The sequence below is a fragment of the Nannospalax galili genome, unplaced genomic scaffold (genome assembly GCF_000622305.1).
Source record: "Nannospalax galili isolate Female #2095 unplaced genomic scaffold, S.galili_v1.0 scaffold145, whole genome shotgun sequence".
In the NCBI taxonomy this organism is placed as follows: domain Eukaryota; kingdom Metazoa; phylum Chordata; class Mammalia; order Rodentia; family Spalacidae; genus Nannospalax; species Nannospalax galili.
In genome coordinates this window covers 2,520,268-2,540,624 of record NW_008353604.1, presented here as the reverse complement: position 1 = coordinate 2,540,624, position 20,357 = coordinate 2,520,268, and the positions used below count along the sequence as shown (strand labels likewise).

At 43.5% G+C, this 20,357-nt stretch overlaps 1 long non-coding RNA gene across 1 annotated transcript in view; it reads left to right on the top strand.

Annotated features, from left to right (window-relative positions):
- Nucleotides 1–20,357, top strand: part of LOC115067330 — a 94,458-nt gene that overhangs the window by 22,490 nt on the left and 51,611 nt on the right. Inside the window, exon 2 of the long non-coding RNA XR_003846754.1 lies at nt 1,249–1,344. This is a non-coding gene — a long non-coding RNA (uncharacterized LOC115067330). The remainder of the gene's footprint in view (nt 1–1,248; nt 1,345–20,357) is intronic.

Genomic DNA, 20,357 nt, shown 5'->3' with positions numbered 1-20,357 from the left:
CCTTCCTGGATAGAATTCAGGAATGAATGACATTAGAGACAGTTGAACTTCTTTATGCCCAGACTCTGTGGTGTCCTTGACTTCGCAACCAGAAAAGATCTTCCAGATTTTCAGAGAACAGGAACAATATCATGATATGTAGGGATGACCCTTTTTGGTCATTTTCTTTGAATGTGTGTGCTGGTTAGCTTTTTGTCAATTTGACACAAACCTAGACACCCCTGGGAAGAAGGAACCTCAATTGAAGAATTGTCTCCATCAGCTTGGCCTGTGGCCATGTTTGTGGGGCATTTTCTTGATTGCTAATTGATGGTGGAGAGCCCAGCCCACTGTAGGTGGTAACATCCCTAGTAAGTGGGCTTGGGCTGAATAAGAAAGGTACCTGAGCAAGCCAGGCAAGCCAACCAGTAAGCAGCATTCCTCTGTGGTCTGTGCTTCAGGTTTCTTTCTTGAACACCTGCCCTGGCTTCACTTGATGATGGACTGTAACCTGTATGCTAAACAAATCCAGTTCTCTCATAGTGGGTTTTGGTCAGTGTTTTATCATAGGAAAAGAGAAGCAAAGTAGGATGACGTGTGAACAATCTGTACATCTAATGATGTGGGGGCCTTTCCTGACACTGCTTCTTCATCCTGTCATCATTCTGTGTGACACTGGGAGTAAAATATTGTTTGAACCCTATTTAGCAATGGACTTTGGTCTGATGCTGGTTTTTCTTCATTATTTCTACACAACAAAAACCTCAGTTTGTATAAATTATTTTGGAACCACCCACAAACATACTGAACAAAAGCCCGGGGACTTTTGAATATGTCTGATGATGAGTCCTGAGAAATACTGGTCCTCAGCAAGGGTTTTGTCCAGTGATTTCTGGGAATATATTTGCCAAATTAAAAATGCTGGTTTTGCTGTTGTGTTGGTTCCTGCTCATCTCTCTCTTTAAAAAAGTTATTTCTATATTATATATTTATTTATGTTTTGGTATGTGGTATATGAATGTATGTGTACATGTATGTACTGGTACCCCTACATGCTCACCTTTTTACATGGGTGCCCGGGATTTGAACTCAGGTCTTTATGGTTGTGCGGTAGGCACTCTACCTGCTGAACCATATCCCAGTCCCTGTTCTTCTCCTGTATCACATTTCATTTGAGTTATATGTGTCCTGTAAACAATTATACCGCATGACAGACTGAATTCGGAAATCATTTGCTAACTGCATTTCTTATATGTCCATTTCTTGCAGAGCTGGGACCCGGTTGAGGGGAGTGAAGCTCCAGGGGCCCACAATACAAGGTGTCACTCACTCTAAGTCAGCCAGAAGCTCGGCCAGCACCTGAGGGTGAGTGCCTCTTATGCTGTGACAGGAGTGTCACTGACCCCACTCAAGCCCTGACCCGTATAAAAGAGTGTTTCCATTTTTTTTTCCAAATAATCATATTAAGAGTGACTAGTACTGGGCTTGAGAATTGGCTCTGTGTCAAGAGTGCATGCTGTTCTTGCAGAGGACCCAAGTTCTGTTCCCAGCACCCATGCTGGATAGCTTACGACAACTTGTAACTCCAGCAGATCTGACACCCTCATCTTGACTTCTCAGGCATTGTACACACACGCACATACCCACTCATAGATACACATATAATTGAAAAACAATAAAAATAAATACCCGCAAAGAAAGTGTCTAGTATTGGGTGTTCCCTGTATCTCAGATGTGACTCACCTACCTGTGCTCATTTGTCCTCACACGAAACCCTGTAAAGTAGGTACAATCGATACCATCCCCGTTTTATAGACAAGGAAAGTAAAACATGGGGATGTTAAGTAAACGTTCCATGGGTGTTCACGTAGGAAGTGCCAGACCCGGGACTTGGACCTGAACCACTGCATTTGTAGCTCTTGACCTCACACTTTCCAGTGTATACCTCCTCAAAGGCATTGCCTATATGACAAGTAGAGAAAAGTTCCACAGCTGGTTCACGAGCAGCCAAATCAGATACTCCCAATCATCAGTCAGTCATAACACATGGGACTGGAAATTGTGCTCAAGAATTGTCAGAGTAATTGCTGGAGAAATTACTCAGAGGGTAAGAGAACTTGCTGCTCTTCCAGAGGATGAGAGTTTGGTTCTCAGCACCCAAGCTCGGTGACTCACAACTACCCGGAATTCCAGTGCTAGGGTATTGAACCTTCTATTTGGACTTTCATGGGTACCCTCACACATGTGTGCATACAATCACATGGACAAACACACACACACACACACACACACACACACACACATACACATAAAAACAAACAAAAGAATTCAAAGTAACTTCTCCAAAAGAGAAGGAGTTCAGATATCAAACTCTAAGACTGATCATTTTCAGGATATTTGATTCCTGAACCAGCCCACTGACTTCACTCAGTAAATATTTGTGGAGTCATTCCTAAGTGTCGGAGACTGGGACTGGAGGTCTGAAGAAGCCGATACCTTCAGCTGTAGTCAGGTTACATTCTAACAGGTAGAGAAATCAGAAGTAAACAAACCAGCAAAAATATACCAGCTGATACTGGAAGAGAGTAAAACAGGGTTCGAGAGTATGGGCGTTGGGTGATTGAGCTACCAGTAGGGGTTGAGGAACGGCTTTGGAAGGAATTCGTACTTCAGCAGGGTCTTGAGTGACATGAAAGAGAGACCAAGTGTAAGCTTCACACAACAGTACTGTAGCCATTTTACAAATACAACTTTCTATTGTGTATTTGACTTTACATGAAAAAAATGGCAGACTGTCAACACTGCCCACAAGAGTGTCACTGAGTTATTAAGGGCTATTTTAACCTACTTGCTGTGACACAAGGGAGAGCTGGTCCATAACTATTTGCCCCATGGGCATAATCTTCTGGCTGGGGATTTGGAGTCTGCCGAGTGATCTCCTGTTTATTCTTCTGGATTAAATTAGGATCAGGCCGTTTCCATTTTGAGGCTTTCGTTCTTCAGCCTTGGGTGGTAGACCAGAGCACTCGCCAGTTTTCATTTGTGTCGATGCCTTTGGAGGAAAAAGTTGTGGCAGAAGCTGCCGAGCACATGCAAAACACGCCCTGGTTGACAGCCCTGAACTTTGTTTCCATTGGCCACCCCATGAGGCGGAACTATCAGCTTTCTGATTTGGAACATTACACAATGCAACAGTGGATTGATTGCCATTCCCACTGGAGGCTGGGTCAAGGACAGGGGCTGAAAAGCCAATGTCACATGGAATTTACAGGGCAGGAGAGCGTCCTAAGGGAAGCTGGATCCTTCTTCCATGGAGAGCCAGGATATGATGAACAATTTGCTTGAGGACAAGGAGCTGAGTTGGACAGCATCTTTTAGTCTCTCCTAGCTCAGAACTCAGAGGAAGTTTCCATCCCCAGGTTGTCAGGATAAGTGTGACCTGAATAAATGTTGGTGTCCCAAGGCTGGAGGCAATACTTTAACTCTATTCAGAGTCAAGTTTTAGATTTTGGAAAAGAACAGTCTTTACAACTCAAAACATTCTTCATGTTTTGTCCTGATTTGTTGTTCCTGGAAGACTCTGAGCATCTGAAATCCATCTATCTCCGTGTTAGATAGGTGTGCCCTCCAAATGGACTAGTAACAGTTGGATGTCTGAATCTTAAGAGGCTCCGTAGATAGGGAGGGAGTCAGTCACCCCTCCCACCCAGTTTGTCAGCTTCAATCGCATGAGTGGAAGGGTCTAAGGATAGACACAAAAGAAGCCGGGGAGGAGGCGGGAGTTTTCGCCATCTTGGGTCAGTGGGCCAGTGGCTTGGATCTGAAAAGCTCAGTTGAGATGTAGGGGAAAAAAGCCCACTGGTGTCCATACCTTTGTATATAATCCCTCCTCCTCATCATAGCTCTGCTGGCTAGCCCAAATAAATGTCTTTGTTCCCTAAACTGTAGTTTGGAAAAACGTTGTGTTGGCCAATCGGTGGGTCATAAAGACAGAGGGTCCGGGAGCCGACAGTGCCTGCAGTGTGGGCCTCCCTGAAGTAAATTTGACTTTACACTCTCCTAAAGAACACCCCCTCAACTGAGAACTTCAAGTTCAGGGCAGTGCTTGGCATGATTACATACAACAGTTGTATCAAGGTAGACTGAGATCAAGTAGGAAGAAAAGGTCAGAGAAGGAAGGCAGACAGGAAGAAAGAAGGAAGAAATTTCCCATCCATCCACAGAGATTAGTCTCTGCAGGGCAGGCATAGATCCCTGGAGTTTGAATGAGTAGGTGCCAATTTCATTCCCCTACAGAAAACACTGGACGATGTTCTACAGTGACACAACCATTTTGAGCCTCAGGTTTTCTTCCTCTGGAAAGAAAGAAGGAAGGAATCACTTCCAGTGAGATAAGCTCAGTCAAATACTGCCGTTGTTGCGGTGTCCCATGAATGGGGAATAAGTAACCAGCCTGGGGATTACTCCATAGTGACACCATCTGGATCCTGAGACCTCAGTGGCTCTGCCAGGCCTGGGATGAAGCTTCCGCTTGTACGAGTCAGGGTTCTCTAGAGGAAAATATATTGCAAATGGGATTTATTAGATTGACTTATATGGTTCACGGTAGGTACATCCAACAGTGGCCGTCTGCATGTGTGGGAGAGGCTGAGACGCTGGTAGCTGGGTCTACCATCCATGAAGCTGGATGCCTCAGCAGCCCTAATCTGGAATGGAAGGCTAGGAGGATTCCTGGAGAGCTGTTGATCTGCAGTCCACCTTGGAAGGCTGAAGAGCTAGAGTCTGATGTCGGGAGAGTTTAGCAGCAGCAGGAGCAGCAGCATCAACAGAGAGAGTTGTAATCAGTGAGAGGCAAAGACAGATATGCTCCAGCCCTGCTTTTCCCTCAAACCTTTTTATGTCTGGATCAAAGCTGAAAGGTGCACTCCCCCACACTTGAGGGGAGGTCTTCTCCCTCAGTGAATCTTTCCTGGAAATGCCCTCACAGAGTGGTCCAGAGGCTTTTCTCTTAGTTGACGGCAGATCCAGTCAAGTTGACAGGCATGATTAAACATCCCACCCATGTCTGAGGTCCATAAAGACTATGAAAAACCAAAGCTTCTGTGATAGAAGTATCCCTCCCACTCATTTTCATGTATGTGTATGGTGCACATGGGAGTACGTATGTTTGCATATGTATGCACATACATGTTTGTGTGGGGTGTGCATCTGTATGTGTGCACATGTATGTGAGGCAGAGGTTGATGCTGGGAATCATCTTCAGTTACTCATCCACCTTATTCATTGAGGCAGGGTCTCTCAGTCAAACCCAGAGCTCATCGATATGGCTAGTCTTGCTAACCAGCTTACTCTGGGAATCCCTGTTCTCTACAGGCAGGTCACCATGCCCACCTGGCATTTTACGTCGGTTCCAGAAATCTGAACTCAGGTCCTCACACTTGCACTGCAAGTACTTAGCCATTGACCCATCTCCCTTGTGTAAGAATTCTGTAGCAGTCCAGGCACCAGCAAAGGCAATGGACGCCGCAGGTCACCATGCCCACCTGGCATTTTACGTCGGTTCCAGAAATCTGAACTCGGGTCCTCACACTTGCACCGCAAGTACTTAGCCATTGACCCATCTCTCCAGTCCCTGTGTAAGAATTCTGTAGCAGTCCAGGCACCAGCAAAGGCAATGGACGCCATGAAGTCTGTACTTCCTTGTCATCCTGGATGGGCTGCGGCCTTTAATCAAGCATTAGTCTAAATGTCTCTGAGAAGGTATTTTGTGATGTGGTTCATATTCCAGCCTATCAACTTTAAGTAAAGGAAGTTACCCTAAAAATGAGGATGGGCCTCAGTTCGGGAGCAAACAGCTTTCCTAGAGAAGAAATTCCACCTTCAGATGGAAGCAGCTGTGGCTGCTTCAGCTTCCAGCCTTCCCTGTGAAGTCTGGACTTCTGACCTTCTACCACTGCGTGAGCCGGTTCCTGAAAAGAAATGAACAAACCAGTATCTGTATTTTAAATCATACACCGTCCCATTATTTTGTGCCTCTTCTATTATATAAGCAGAATTTGTATTTGTAATATATATTTCTAGCATAATTTTATTATATACTATATATTCTAATATTTATTATACATCAAATTATAAATACTTCTAAGCACATATTTATACTTTATATAAAAATCCACTCCCAGTTTTGTTTACTAGAGAATCCGGATTGATTCAGAACCTTCTCATGTGTGCACACACATGTACATACATGGGTACACATACATGCACATGTATATGCATACACACATACACATGCACATGTGCATACACACAGTGCACACATATGCACATGTACACAGTGCAGGCACACACATACACTTTGTGTGTATGTATAATTTCAGTCAGGAGTCTTCTTAACTCCTCTGTTACGGGAATCTAGGCTTGAGATCTCACTGAAATACAAGATGAGGGCAGGTGAGGGAGCTTCTCTGGGTTGGGTGGGGGCCACTGTGGGAAGGATTTCCTAACTCCCTGAGAAGGGAATTTCAGTGTGGAATGGGTGTCGTTCCAAACCCCAGCCCAGTGCTTCATCCCTGAAAGACCTCCAGTGAAGCCAGGCATTGGGTGGAGTGTGCCGTTCTCCCTGTCCTGTTACATGGCCTCCCTGGGCCTTTCCCCACCCCAAACTAGGTGGTGGTGGTTTGTTTAAAATTAGTTCTTGTTTGGCCTGTGGAGAAAGAGCAAATTGCAGAGTCTGGGCTGGATTCAGAGCTTTTTTGAATTTGAGGTTCTAGGGGCTGCATCATTTGTCTATTTTGAAAATGGACAGACGTGGGTCTAAGGCTACCATTGACTTAAACTGTTTTCCTGGCAAGAAGTGGCCAGAAGCCTAAAGGCCATCATTTGGGCTGGAGAGATGATAGGTAGATACATAGATAGAAAGAAAGAAAGGGAAAAAGAAAGAAAGAAAAACAGATAGATGTCCTTCCTCGGGTAGAGCATTGGATCTTCTGTTCAGAGGCCGCTGATGCCAGCCTGGACAGTGATTCCTTCCAAGAATGACCAATGACCAGCAACGCACTGCACAGTCCCATTCAGAAAGCAGCATGTCCCCTGAGCATATTGCCACTTGTTTTTACCTTCAGGTTTCATGTCCAATATATGCAGGCAGAGGCTTGTCTTGGATCAGGAGACAGGGCAGGTAAGGTGATGGGAAGGGTTGAAGGTTGGGATGCTAAGTGCCTCTTGCAAAAAGATGTTCTGGATGCCTGGGAGACAATATGGAATCCTTGGGTGCTGGAGGGTGGAGTCTATGGATAAGTGGAGTTCAGTGAGAAGATGAAAGATTAGACACACACCCAGAGCGTGTTTTCAACTGGCACAAAACTTTGACTGTGGAGTCATTTTCTTTATATATCTTTGCTTTCTCCTTTTTTGGTAGTTGATTTTGATTCCAGTGTTGAATGAAGCAAAGTATGGCTAACTCCACACTTGGCGTCTATCTAAGCTGCTATTGTGCTCAACACCTTTATTCAAATAAAAACCGTGTCAGCATATCAATAAGCTGTATTGCCTGCATATGTTGTTGACTTGAGTAGTTTCAAATTAATACCACACATATACATATAAATATAGCTATAATGGCACATACATAATATACACATAGACATGCATTGCACACAGAGATACATGGAGGGAGGGAGGGAGGAGGAGAGAGAATTAAAAAAAAAAAACTCCATCTCCCATAAAGGTTGCAAGTTGTTAACTGGGCCTGAGTTCAGAATGGAGGGTGCTAGCCATTTGCTGACTGGTGTGTAGAGGGCCACAAATGTACTCTGTGTTCCTGAAAGAACCACACACTAAACTCTGTGGCCCTTGCCTGGGCGTGCTCCTGTTTTAACTGCCAAGATAAACAGCCTCTCCAAGGTCCTATTTTGCTACCTGTGAAGGGCCAATGAGCCATGGGGTTGGATCAACCAATCAGGGCTGAGCACTTCCTGCATCTTTTATTTGCATAATGGATCAGAGTGAGGATGTGGGTGGGAACTTTCTCTACATAAACAAGCTCCTCTATTCCTTCAGAGCAGGCTTTAATTTGTTCTGAAGGCTGCATGACCCCCATTTGAATTTTCTTTTAATGGTTGAATTGTTTCATAGTGAAGTTTTGCTGGCAATATTTGATGTCAGAAAGGGTATTTGAAGTAGCCTTCCTGGTCCTTTATGGTTTTGGGTCAATGTATAAGCCACTGCAGGAGGCCCCGAGTCTTAGTTGTCATCCGAACATTACAAGAGTAAACTTCAAATACCACTTCTGACATTAGTTTTATATATATATATATATATATATATTTAAAACATGGAGTCCACTTAGTAGTGCTCCTGTGTACTGTGAGCCTGTGTTTAGAACCGTCAATTGGCTATCAATTGGGAATTAGATAACCTCTCAGGGAGCTGGTCCTGGGAGTAAACTGGTTCTCCCTCCCTCAGCAGCCACTGACTGCCTGTATGTAGCTCTTCATCTTGGGGCAGGATCCTGTGACATTCCCCCATCGGCTTTGGAATGTCAATTGGTTTTGTCATTATGCAGATCTCGTTAGACTACCATACTGTGGAGATTCAGCTTTTATTTAGGAAGGACACTCTTCCTCAGTTGGTTGTACTCTCATTTTGTAAAGATTAGGGTGAGGATGCCCACAATTGTTTTTGGTTGCTCAAGAGTGGGTCCTTCATTGGGTTGGGGAGAAATGGATAACTCATATCCATTCGAAGTCTACAAACTATGGTAGGAAAATGTAATTGGTTAAGTCTCTGGACCTAGATAACTCAAGTTGTTGCTTCTTTTTTGATTTCAGGGTTTGCCTATTTGTGTGCACAGTTTGAATAAGGAAAATACCAAACCTCTCAATAGAGACATCTTTTACTTGGAATTTCAAGAGTTCTGGGGGCTGGTGATATTGCTCAGTTTGCAGACTGCTTGTCTAGCATGCATGGAACTCTTTTACCTTTGATCCCTAGAATTGCATACACTGGGTATAGGGGTGCACACCTGTAATACCAGTAGTGAGGAGGTAGATACACGAAGATCGTACATTTATGGTTATCTTTGGGTGTATAGTTTGTAGTATAGAGACCATGTCAGTAAAAAAAAAAAAAAAAAAAAAAAGAAAGAAAGAGTAAGCTCTTAATTACTTTGATAGACCTGAACAAACCTTTCGTATTACTTACTTTTCTCATCACTGTGACCAAATACTGGACACAAGCAGCTTAAGGGAAGGAAGGTTTATTTTACCTTTCAGAAAGTCACAGCCCATCATGGTGAGAAAACAAAGTGGAACATCTTAGTCTGCAGAGGCAGGAGGAGCGTGCAGCAACAGCTTATTCAAACGGATGACTAAGGGAGAGAGAGCTTGAGGCAGGAACCAGGAGTGGATATCAACTTCAGAGTCCTGCCCCTAGTGACCTGCTTCCACTAGAGAGGCCCTACCTCATAAATGCTCCATAGCCTTCAAAAATGGAGGGCTAAGCACTCAAACTATAAACCCAAGGGAGACAGTTCAGATTCAGACAGTAACAGCTTATTATAAATATTGCTGCATTTATTCCTTGTGAATTTCATTCATGGATGCAATATATTATGATCATATACGTCCCCCGTGTTTCTCCCCTTCCTCTCCCCCTGGACCTCCTTAGCACATTCCATTGCTTCTTTTTGTCCTTGTCTTTCTTTTTAAAAGCTATCCCAATGTGTCCAAACAGCTGCATCCTTTGGTGAAACTCAAGGACTAAGGATTCAGATGATGAGATCTCAAGTTATTTAATGCAGTCTTTATGGCTTTGAGCATTCCTAGCCACATGGTTTTAATTGAGTAGCAAAATGGCCTCATGAAATTGTTTCCCCAGCCCTGCAACTGATATGGACCAGAAGAAGAGAAAGATCTAGAGCCTCTTAGACTGCCTAGGGTACTCTAGAGTCTTAGAGTTCCAGAGAAACCCACCAAGCTGATGGTCTAACCACTAAAGAATGACACACCAACTGAACCTATTTCTTGGAATCAATGAGCTTACTTTTTCTGTACAACTCATTTCAAAAAAGGACTGTTAGATACAAATGATGGCTACAATTAAGCCCTCCTGCAACAAAACTAGGGGTACTGCAGGAGATCCAGAAGAAATTTTCCCTACTTAAAGACTTCTGAATTTATTCAAATGGTCAGGGTGGTCAATCAACTTTCGACAGCTCCCAAATCTCTACCCATTTCAGTTTCTTAGTCATGTTGTAGAGACTTGGGGGAGGAATTTTCTGGAAGCCTGCCAATCTTAGTCACTCTGTTGACAGCATGGACCTTCTGTGGAGGATTTTTCTGGAAGCTCATGTTTCTTTCCAGAGGGGGAAATGATACTAGAATTAAACCTACCAGAAGGCTCTGTCCTTACAGACAGCCCCTGTCTAGGTGCCTATCTACCTTGTTAACTTCATCAAGCCTACCCATCTTACCGTGTAGGAACTGTCCACATGCCCGTGGGAACGTTTAAGCACTGCTGTTTGTTGCATCCACTCAACACCTCCAATGAAATTCCAAGTGGATTGTAACAAACCTTTCCTCAGTATCAAGTGACACTCCCCAATCTTGATTACAAGTCATAGTGGAAGCTTTATATATATGGGTTTTGATACCAGTCCTTGCAATACTCCCTTCCTAAATGCCACAAATGCAGCTGAAGACTGATAACTTTTGCAGATGCAGTCATTAACAACATAGCTATTCTATGGGGCCCAGAGGATCCTGATCCCCATACCTGTCGTCCTGTGTTTGTTTCCCTTGAGAGTCAATACTTTCCAGCTGCTGACGTCTGCAGATATTTCTTCAGTATGCTGTAATACCTCTACCTTTGTCTTTACTGGAAGTGTCAACAATAACCCTGGACAGTCTTTCTCCAGTAGCAGACTAAAAGCCCATTCGATCTCTCTCAAATTCATTGGAATAACTTAGCTGACGTCTCACTCAGTGTGGCCCATCCTTACTTCAGTACACGGATGATCTGTGTTCATGTTCCCCATCTCAAGAGACCTGTCTTGCCAACCACATTCACTTGCTCTATAGTCTGTCCTCTAGAGAGCATGAGGTCTCAAAGGAAAAACAGTTCTGTCAGACCTCGGTCAAAATGTTGTGTCTTATGTGTCATACCTTGACACACAAAGGTTTGACTTTCAATCTTTCCCATTTTCAAGACATTTCGCTTCTCCCTCTCCCTCCACTGAAAGACAACTCTAGGAATTTTGAGCATGTAGATTCATGCCAGAACTGGCTGTCAACTTTTCTTTGGTGTTTTATCCCTTTCATAATAACATATCCTCTCTTGCTTCTTTCTAATGGACCTCTGCTGGAACAGAATCTTCTGAAGCTAAAAGCCACCAAATGACTTTAGATTTTACTTTGCCATGCCCTGATTAAATCTCCTTTTCCATTTGCTTGTCATAAGTGGGAAGAAAATGCCGTGGAGGAGGCCGATGGGATACGGAAAGCAGTAACCCAGTGTCCGGGAACCACCCCAACATTTAAAGGCTGCTGTCTCTATGTTTATAAAAGTCACTGAAAACAAGATTAAGGACTCTCCCCTATCCATCTGCCCTTGCCATTTGATAGAAGCCATCCTTGATTCTCATGTATCCAACTCCTTCCTGTTGGTCACCTGAATGACTAGTCTTCTGTCTCCTTAATCTCAACTCCTCATTACTAGATATGATCTCACTCTGATACCCTGTTTCCTTTCCTTGACAGTGACATTCCTCATGATGGTATTACCTTGACTAAGCAGTTTTACCCTTGAATATATCTGTAAGAAATCATCTTATCTAATAGAGACTATAACAGCATAGATCAATTCTCAAAGATAGATATTGTCTGAGATGATCCAGTGGTCAATAGTAAGACAGATGTTCTATAGGATCCCATAATAAGATTAAAGATTCTGGGTTACTTCTTGTAGCTAAATCTTTATGAGAAGCTGAATTCTACCCTCTTGCTAGATCATGCCTCTTAGTTAAAGACAAGATCACCATCCTTTATTCAGATGGTAGATATGATTTTGGCATGTTCCAGAAACCTAGAAGATTTCTGGCTTCTTCAGGGTCACAAGCAAAAAACTCTAAAGACCAGGCATTATTGTTTTCCTGACTGTCATTCAGATTCCAAGAACTCTAGCCATCATGAAAGTCAAGGGCCATTCCAGTGCCCAGACAGAATAGAATACCTGATGCTCCTGCCCAGGATCTGGTCCTCCACACTACAGTCTCAAAAGTCTCACCATTTCCACCACCTCCTCAAGCCCAGCTTCTATAATACATTCCACAGTGGAGCCTATTCTACACCCTAAGGCCTAGAGAGTAAAAGACTCCTCCCATTCCAACTGGAAGGAACCTGTCAGGTCTCTTAACTAACTGATATGCAGCCAAATTAAGGATTCCTACTTGTCATTTTAGACAACCTCTTGACTCATCTGCTGAGTGGACTCCTTAGCTCATCACTAAGATCAAGTTGACTAGAAATGGACAACCTGGATGAGAATCCCAGTATAGTTCAGTGGCACAGCCAAGGACCAAACCAGATAATTGGTACCACCTTGCCTGTTGCATCATTTAAATTTCTCCGCTATTGCCCGTACCAGATCCTATTCATGGAACAATGTCATCACTGACTTATAACAGTTCTTAACTTCCATTGACAGCCTCACTGATTGCTGGACCTGTCTGTCACCTCTTGCTTGCAAATTCCTTCTCAAAAGATAATGACCCAATTTCCATTCTCATGGCTACATTTACCCAAGTTCCCTCTTTTTATATAGCCTATAAGAAAAACCTTAAGTACTTACCTAGTGAGTTTATCTCTACTCCCTCCCATCTAATCTGTTTCTTATCCTGACCAATGAATGCTTTATGATTCTAAAGGCAATAGTCCTAATACTCTACAGTAAAAAACCTGTAAGACTGAGTAACAACCGCATCACTAACATCTTTCTGTCTACCCACCTTTCAGTCTCCAGTTACAATAGGAAAGACCCATTATATTTGTGGTTCAACTCTAATTGTCAAGTTGACATGAACTAGAAAAGAGTCTCAGTGAGGGATTCCATACATGGGTTGGCTTGTGGGCATTTGGGGAGGGGAATGACTTCCTTTATTGCTGTGGGAAGACCCAGCCTACTGTGGGTGCACTGTTCCTTAGGAAGAGGGTCCTGAGCTGTATAAAAGTGAAGAAATCCAGCCGACCTCAAGCTTGTAAGCAAGAGAGCATTCACTTTTCTTTGGTCTTGATGGTGGATGTGATATGACTAGCTGTTTGAAGTTCCTGTCTTAACTTCCCCACAGTGATAACCTATAACCTGGAATTTTGAACTGAAACAAACCCTTTCTCTCCTAAGTTGTTTTTTGTCAGAGTATTTTATCACAGAGACATAAATTAGAGAGACACCAACATCCCATATATACAGCTTGCCAGATTCGTTTTTCTTTTTAGCTTTGATATTATTTCAACTTTGCCTGTCTGTTAGATTTTACCTACTCTTTGAGATTATCACTGATACCAACATTTGGTTTCACAGGGTCTCACCAAAACTTTACCCGAAATGAGCCTGAAACTTCCAAAATATGTCTAATATGAACTATGGTCACATCTTTGAGTCTATGGAAAGTGCTTTTGGGCAATGTCTACCTATGTTCTTGGTAACAGAGAAGAAAATGCCTGTTGAGGTACTTGGCATCTAGTTTATTCTTTAGTTCATGTCTATCACAGTCCCCCTCCTCTTCAAAGGAAGAACATTTCCATTGTGAATTATCACCCTGTGACAACCCTTCAGGTCATGAGGGTGACAGTTATGGGCATTTTCAAGCATGTGATTTACCAGGAGTGTCAATCCCTTGTACTGGGCTAGAATTTGAAGAATGTTGGGATTCTCTGTAGGAACTGACAGAGTTTGGGGTGAATGCACGATTAGAAGATTTTATGGCACTCGAAGTTGAGTCACTTATCCCAGTGCCCAGGTGCCGAGAGGCCATCCGGGGTCTTTAAATGCTGTCATTTAAGTGTCCTGGGAACAGCATTACAGAAGTGATTTGCTATGCAGGACAGTTGCAAATAGCCCATGTTGTGCTTAAATAGTTCTCATAGGTTGAATTAGAAACTTCTAATGTCTTAAAATGCCTGTCTTTAGGGAGGACACTGAGGGGGTCTGCCTCAGCTCCCTCAGGTGTGAACTTTAGGAAAGCTGAACGGCCTTCGAGGATGCCAAGTAAATGGAGAATGGAGCCTGGTAGCGTGGGGGACGGGGGAGGCACACATGTACCCCATGTTCCTGGAAGAACCATAAACTGAAATTTGCAGCCTGTCCAGCATGTTCCTCTTTCAACTGCCAAGATAAACACGCTCCAGAAAGTCTTACTTTGCAACTCCACCTGATCAATGAGCTGTGATGTGTAATCAGCCAATCAGGGCTCAGCACTTCCCACAGGTTAACACTTCTGATTTGCATAAGAGAACTGGGCTGAGTGGGAACCTGGGCAGGACTGTCTCTAAGCAGGACAGCCTCTCTCTCTCTCAGTACTTTGGCATATACTTTTATTTTGTGCCCAAAATTTGGACCCAGTTTGCCAACTGTTTTCTTTTTTTAAAGCCTTCCATTTCATTGCAAATTATTTCCTGAGAGTTTTTGTTGACAAAATCTGCATGCACATGCTTAGACACATTAAAAATTCAGTTGGTAGAGTGCTTGCCTAGCATGTACGAAGGCTTAGGATTTATCCCCAGCACTTGAGGATGCAGATAAGAGGATCAGAAGTTCAAGGTCATCCCTTGACTACATTGCAAGTTGGAGGCCTGCCTGGGCTACATGTTAAAACAAAACTTAACAAATACACAAACGACCTAAAGAAAACAATAACAGTAACAACAGAAGAGACATCCATCCACACAGACATTCACACAATACAGACATGCGCATTCCCTCCCACATTTATAGTATTAGCTGAGTTATTCTCTTCATTTCCTTTTAATCAATGTTTGATTTCTTTTTGACAATATCAATATCAAAGGCAAAAGTGGAGAAAGGTGAGCACCTCCTGTCACTCGATGGAGGATATTTAGACCCTTTGCTGGCTGCTCTATCCCACCCAAGAAAGAATGATCTTACGGGAGAAAATATCTTTCTATGAATAGTATGCTTTTATTTCCCAGAAGTCATTAAAAACATCAGAAGAAATTTTTTTAGGTTCATTAATTTACAAAGGGGCTCCTAGACACATTGTCACGTAAGCGGCAGACTTTCATTCTGGTGATATGCACCCATCCGTTCTGTCATTTAGTCAAAAATATTTAGATAGTACATGTTCAAATAGATAATTTAAGCCTTGAGAAAACTGTTGTGGCTAGTCTATTGTGGATTACTGACTCAGGGTCCAGGCCCTCCTATCTCTTTCCTAACAGAACTCTGATTTGGTTGAGTTTTTGGTAGCAAGGTATCAGGGAATGTGGACTGAGGACTCAAATGTAGGAACTCAGCCAGTTCCACTCTTGAATTCCCCTTTGCCAGAGACTGGCTGAGAGTTGGGTGTCCTAAACTTGGCCTATGGAAGATGATAGGAAACTACTAGAGGTTCATGGAAAATATTGCATAAAAAGGTTTGCTACAAATCATTCTTTCCTTTTGGCCTCAAATCTTGTCATGTAAAGAGATGCTGCTGCAGACAAATTGTGACCCCGAGGAAGAAACTCCAGCCTCTGAGAGAGGCCAGTCTTTGAGCTACTAAATATCGAAGTATGTGGCCTATGAGGGTATAGGGAAGCAAAGAACAAGACAGCATCTCAAACAGGCTAAAAGGTGAGGGATGACACCCAAGGTCATCCTCTGACCTCCACATCTCCACAAGTATGATGTATGTGGCTTGTGCATGCCCATACTCACACATGAATATGCACACATATCACACACACATACATACATACACACACACACACACTGAAAAAAAAATGCAGGCGTAGTGGTGTGTGCTGACAATTCCAGCACTAGGCAGGCAGAGACAGGAGGATCCCTGGGCCACACTGGCCAGCCAGTTTCACCTTATCAGCAAGCTCAGGCCCCAGTGAGCCACCCTGTCTCGAAAACCAAAGTAGATGGCTCTGAAAGAATACACTGGAGGTTGGCTTCTGTCCTCCACACACGTGTGCAGACACACATGAATGATAGTACACAGATGCACACATACAAGCATACACATACACACACAAAACTTTGAATCTGCATGTCTCCAGTCCTTCATCAAATTTAAGATCTCAAAATAATGACAGTCAAATGCATTAACCTCAGCAACAGATCAAGGGTGGGGGAGTGTGTGCACTCACACACACATGCACGCTTCCCAAGTTGCTTCACTCTTAGCTGATGAGTACCAGAGGCACGCAAAGTACCATCAGCTTTTAGTTCCTTACATCTCCCCTTCCTTAGGACACGCACACACATATACACAGAAAGTCAAAAATCTTACTCATGTTGACTTTTTCTCTTAGTTATTATTGCAGTGCATCAGTGGGGTGTTTTTGACAAGTAACAAAAATAAGTAATTTAAACTCGTCTACAAGTCAGTGCGATGCCAAGAATTCCCCTGTCTACCTTTCATCTTGCTATATGAGCATTGGGATGACAGATGTGTGCTACTACTGCACCTAGCTTTATGTAGGTTCTGGGGATCTGAACTCAGGTTCTCAGGCTAGCACAAAAAGCACTTTACCCTCGGCTGAGCCATCTCTCAGACCCATGACTGGCTTTTTATACAGGTGCCGGGGATCGAACTCAGGTCCTCATGCTTGAGTGGCAAGCACTTTGCCAACTGAGCTATCTTCCCAGCCTAGGTTTTTAAAATAATATTTATTTTTATTTTGTGTGTATGAGTGTATTGCCTGCATGTGTGTTATTACATTTGTGTCATGTAGTGCCCCCAGTGGACAGAAGAGGGTGTCGGATTCCCTGGAACTGGAGTTAAGGACAATTGTTAGCTGTCATGTGGGTGCTGGGATTTGAACCTGGGTCTTCTGTGAGAACAGTGAGCTGGGCATGGCAATGTGTACCTTTAATCCTAGCACTTGGGAAGCAGAGGCAGGCAGATCTCTGTGAGTTCAAGGCCAACCTGGTCTACATAATGAGTTACAGGCCAGGTGGGGCTACAGGGAGACCCTGTCTCAAAAAGACCCCCCAAAAAAAAAAAAAAAACCAAAAACAAAAAAAACCCCAAAAAACAAAAAAACGAAAAACAACAGCCAGTGCTCTTAACTGATGAGCCATCTCTCCAGCCCTTTAACAGCTTTTTTTTTTTTAAAAAAATATTTTATTCATTAGTTTTATTTTATGTGTATGAGTCTATTGCATGCATGTATGTAAGTGCACAGAGGTCAGAGAACTGGAGTTACTGATGGTTGTTAGCTGTCACATGGGTGCTGGAAATTGAACCTGGGTCCTCTACAAGAGCAGCCAGTGCTCTTAACCCCAGAGCCATCTCTCCAGAGTAAACAGTTGGCATATATGGGGAGAGAAGGGAAGGAAGTGACCCAAGGAGCTGTCACTGGAGAAGCTCAGGGACTGAAGCAATTCTCAGCTGAGACTTCCTTAGTCAGACCTCTTTACACATTTAGACATTCACCAAGCGAGTCTCATAGACTGAAAATCCAAGACGGGCTGGGGAGATGGCTGTTAGTAAAGTGCTTGTCACACAAGATGCGGACTTACATTTGATCCCTAGCACTCCTAAAGGCTGGGTGTGACTGTGTGCCTGTAATCACAGTGCTGGAAACAGGAGGATCCTGGGGGCCGCTAGCCAAACTCTCAAAAAATAAAGTAGAGACCAACTGAGGAAAATACCTGATGTCAACCTCTGGCCTGCACATGCATGCACCCCCACCCCCCAAATTCAAGATGCAGAGAAGCCAGGAACTTCGCAGAGAGAATGGTCTGATTCCCGATGCTCCCCAAGGATGGCCTTTACTGCACAGCCCTGTTGACCCCATGTAGCATGCTCAATCTTCTGCAGACCTGTGGCCTTGCTATGAGCTGGAGGTTAAGCTCTTCTATCGCTGGACTTGAAACTCTGAGTTGGTCACAAGAAAAATGGTTTTCATTTCACTTAGCCCAGCCATCTGGACTATTCTGGCCCTAATTGCCCAAGGTAAGGAACTACATTTGGAAGAGATGAATTTACTTTTGTAGTTTAAGAAGGGGTCAAATGGGTCACTCTCAGGGCCCTGCCAATACCAGACAGGCTGCTGATGGAGATCCTAAGTGTGTGTGACAAGTCTGAACGCCAGGCTTCCAGGTTGCTCCAGGGACACACTTCCTGGCAATCACTTCTGATTTAAAAATTTCCCCTGGCAGTCCAGCCAGGAAGGCATGGTATCTGTAACCTCCACCTAAGGAGCTACAGAAACTTCCAGAAGTTTCTGTGTGCATTGTGCATTCTAGTTTTGTGGTCATGGAGTGGCTATTCAAGGACAAGGCTGGTATAAATTACTGGGTCAACTGAAGATCTAGGGAGTCCAGGCACTATTGCTGCATTGGGATTGAGCATTTCTGGGAAAGGCATTCCCCGCCCGCCACCTTATTGACTAAAGACAGGATATAAAACTTTTAATAGGGTCTAGGGAGATGACTCAGCAAGTAAGAGTACCTGCTCTGCAAGAACGAGGGAGTAAGTTTGAATTCTAGCACCTGTGTAAGAAGCCAGTCATGGCCATCTGTGCACCTGCAACCCCAGGGCTGCTGGCCAGAGACAGGATTGCTGGGGGCTTGCTGGCTTCCAGCCATGTTCTAGGTTTAGCAAGAGACCCTGTCTCAAGGGAATAAGGTGGCATGTGATAGAGCAGGACACCTGACACCCTTCTCTGATCTCTGTGTGTACTTGAATGCATATATTTACACATATCTCACACAACACACATGCAACACACCTAGCACACATAGCACAAAACACACATAATACACAACATGCAAACCCACATATAGCACACAACACACATAATACATGTAACATGTAACACATAACACACAGCATACACATATCACATATAACACAAAACAGGCACATAATATAAACAACACACACAACAGACACATAATACACATAACACACAGTATACACATAACGCACATATAATACAGGTAACACATAACACACAAAACACATAACATACACAATAGGCACAAAACACACAACAAATTTGACCTTTTTGGCCTTGGAACAGAGTATGTTGCTAAAAAGCCCAAGGACATTTTGACTTTTAGCTAAGAAACTGGCTACATTTCTTTGGGGACTTTTTACCCTAACTGCCTAGCCAGTTCCTACCTCCTATTCTTGTCACACCATACTCTAAAGGGGTTACCCAAATTGCCAATAGGGAATAGGGATACAGATCGCTCTGGCTTCTTCCATGCTGAACAGGGATGGAGGGTGAGGCAATTGGAGTACCCCTTCAGTGGGTCTGTCTAAAAGACTCCCAAATTGCATATCTTTTGTCTCTAAGGGGAGAAGAAAGTCTTTGAATCATGAATAGGAGATGTGAAAGAGAAGTAAAGGCAAGAGTAATTAGCATTACAAGTTCTAGACAGGGAACTAGAAAAAGTCAGAACAGGGCACTTTTCAAATGTTCATATTAGAGACCATTGGAGTTTCTTGACAAGGGCTTCCAAAAGCATCCCTCTATTGGGTTCCTCCTCATTTCTCTTTCGTCCTCCAAGCCTGGACTAGTTGGCTGGGAAGAGTGGCTGGATACTCAGGTGAGGGTTCAGTGACCCTGCTTGGCACTCATTTAATGAATGAGCATAACCGTCAACAAGCCCAATTGTGACTATGTTTAGTGATCAGGCTCAGCTGATGAAGTCGTGCTGATGGTAGTTGTTTCACGCAGAAGGGACTGCTGTATAGCATCATCTTATTAAAAGGACCTGGAATTTAAAAGGATTTGGTGCTAGGAGCCACATATGAGGAAGAACATACGTTGTTTATTTTTCTGAGAAACACTGATGAGACACTATTTTGTTCCAGGTTAATGTTAACAAGCAGAAAGTACAGTTCCCCATGCGGCCCCTGTTACTACACATGCATGGCCTCCCCCACCATCAACATCCTCTGTAGGGCAGTGTATGTTCTCGAAATTGGTGAGTCCATGGGCACACAGCATTATCCCCCTGAATCTGATGTTTACGTGGCGTCACTTGGTCTTGTATACGCTATGAAGACAGACAAATGCTTAATAGGCAATCACCCTTGTATCATATGAAATAGATTGATGCCTTGAAAGTCCTGTGTCCCTCCTATACAGCTGTCCTATCCTCTAAGCCTTGGCAAACCCAAACCCTGATATATA